Genomic DNA, 2,964 nt, shown 5'->3' on the forward strand with positions numbered 1-2,964 from the left:
CTCTTTCTTCATAGGAAAAAAATGAGGAAGCTAGAAACATCATAAGACTCCCTCCATCTTTGGCATTTTAGGAGTCCATGGTTCCACGTGACCAAACACTCCCCATTCTCTAGGGAAAAAGGTGCAGGCTTAAGAAGAACAGGGAAGCTTTGGAAAGGAGTGATGTGGTTTGCCCGATCTTTGTTTAACGGCTTGCAAGACACTAAAGGGACAAGGAAAAAGGATCTTGAGAATTCTGGCAAGAGAGTGGTTGAAGAGATGGAAGATGATATGTAGGCTGCAGATGGAAGAAAGTGAAACAGTGACAGAGTGATTGTTGGACTGAAAGACTGAAACAGTGAAGAAGAATGAAAACAATGTAGGCATGATGAAGCTGAGGAGCAGATATGCTAGGAGTAAGAGGGAGGGAGGCTAAAAAAATTGTGGTTAAATACAGGGATATTGTAGTTCTTCAGACATGAAGCAATTCTAGGTAATGCATAGTCTAGAATCTGGCCACCTTGGGTGTGGGAGGAGGCAAATTCTGGAGTAAATGATGACAAGATAAACGCAGCTTGATTGATACCTTGGAAAATTGCCTCAGATGACAATGAATATACATTTCTGATAACCCAGAGATGCTGCCCCCTAGTGGCTTGAGGGTTTATTACACAGCCCATGGTCCCAGCTGAGAACCAAACTCAATTTAAATATATGAGACACCCTGGAGCATACCCCTCCCACTTGGGTGCATTTACACATTTAGGTAACCAAGTTCATCTTTACCATGGTGCCTTACCTGTCTACTCTATCCCATGCTGCTAGCACTCTCTTTTTTACTGTGAAGTGTAACACATATACAAAAAGTACACAAAGTATAAATGTCAGCTCAATGGGTTATCCTAAAATATAACATCGTTATATTTGGCAAATTAAATCTTCCCACTTTGTTTTTCTTTAAGAGTTTTTGACTGTTCTTGGTGCTTTAGATTTTCATATATATTTTAGAATCAGCTTCTCAAGTTCCACAAAAAGAAAAAAAATCCTATTAGGATTGCATTGAATCTGTAGATCTATTTGAGGAAAAATTACAACTTTCAGTATTGAGTCTTTCAATACCATAAAACTACCACCCAGATTAAGGAAAAAAGCATTTCTAGCACCTCCAGAAGATCTCCTCATGCTCCCTTCCAATCACCAAGTCCTTTTCCCTCGGAAACATAACCACTATCCTGACTCATAAAAATATAGATTAGTTTTCCCCAGGGCTTTGAGCCCGTTTGTTCCGGTTAGAACTCCTGCTGAGAATTTGCATGTCTAACAAGTTCCCAGGAAGATGCAAATGATGCTGGTTAGGGACCAATTCTGAGAACCATTAGTAGAGCAGTGGTTTTCCAAATTTATTATACATAAGAATCACCTGGGGCTCTTGTTAAACTATAGATTCTGATTCAGCATATCTGGGGGTGGAAATGCAAATTATCAGCAGGAGTTTGACCCGGAATGAACCAGTTCAAAGCCCTGGTTTTCCCTTTTATTGGAATTTATTAAAGTGGAACCTTTTGGTATTTTTTTTCTCATGTATGGTTTCTTTTGCTCAATATTACTTTTATGAGATTCATACCTATCTTTGAGTTTAGATATAGTAAATTCATTTTCATTGCTTCATAGAATATCAATGTATGAATATACTACAATTTAATTATTCAAAGTCTAATATCACTCTCTTCCTGGACAATGCTAGGGCCCAATAATACTTTAACCTCACTTAAACTCTCCTGATTTGCATGCCATTTTTGTCATTATTTTATCATATGTATTTTAAACATACAAAATGTAATTATTATTGTTTTATACATTAATATACATTTAGACTTACCCTTTCCTTTGTTCTTATTTTCAATGCCTACATAATATTATTATGAAGATTGTAATAACATGGATAATTATCCAAAAATTACCACTTCCTTTTTTCTTAATTGTAATGGCTATGCCATATTATTATAAAGACTATAATAACATGGAAAATTATCTAATAAATGTTTACTCTCTGCTCAAAAACTCTCCTATGTCTGTGTTATCAGGGCTACTACTGCCTTGTACAACTCACAAAGAGTGTGTGAGAATTATGCCCCTGGAGTTGCTTGTAAAGGATGGTCCCTGAAATATACAGATCAGTGGCCCTAACTGAAAACACCAAGATACAAAAAGTGTATTAAATGATTACCACAAAACCAAACCAAACCTGTTACTGTCAAATTGATTCCGACTCATAGTGACCCTGTAGGACAGAGTAGAACTTCCCCATAGGGTTTCCAAGGAGCAGCTGGTAGATTCAAACTGCGACCTTTTGGTTAGAGCTGAGCTCTTAACTACTGCACCACCAGGGCTCCACTAAATGATTACAGTTGTATTAAAAAAAAATTTCCCCTTATGTGTGGATAAAAAACCCAAAGGGGAATATAACAACCAACTAATCATGTTGTGTTGAAGTGATATAGGACTATGGGTGATTTTCTTTATACTGTTTCTTCCTCTCTAAATCTTCTTTTTTAAAATTTTATTTCATTGTGCTTTAGGTGAAAATTTACAGAGCAAATTAGTTTCTCATTCAAAAATTTTTTATACACAAATTATTTTGTAACATTGGTTGCAATCCCCGCAATGTGTCAGCACTCTCCCCCTTTCCACCTCGGGTTCCCCATGTCCATTCATCCAGTTTTCCTGTCCCTTCCTGCATTCTCGTCTTTGCTTTTGGGCAGATGTTGCCCATTTGATCTCATAGACTTGATTGATCTAAGCAGCACGTTCCTCACACGTGTTATTGTTTGTTTTATAGGCCTGTCTAATCTTTGGCTGAAAGGTGGACTTCAGGAGTGGCTTCAGTTCTGAGTTAGCAGGGTGTCTGGGAGCTATAGCCTTGGGGGTTCCTCCAGTCTTTGTCAGACCAGTAAGTCTGGCCTTACTTGTGAATTTGAGTTTTGT

Source organism: Trichechus manatus, unplaced genomic scaffold (genome assembly GCF_000243295.1).
Source record: "Trichechus manatus latirostris isolate Lorelei unplaced genomic scaffold, TriManLat1.0 scaffold00288, whole genome shotgun sequence".
Taxonomy (NCBI): Eukaryota; Metazoa; Chordata; class Mammalia; order Sirenia; family Trichechidae; genus Trichechus; species Trichechus manatus.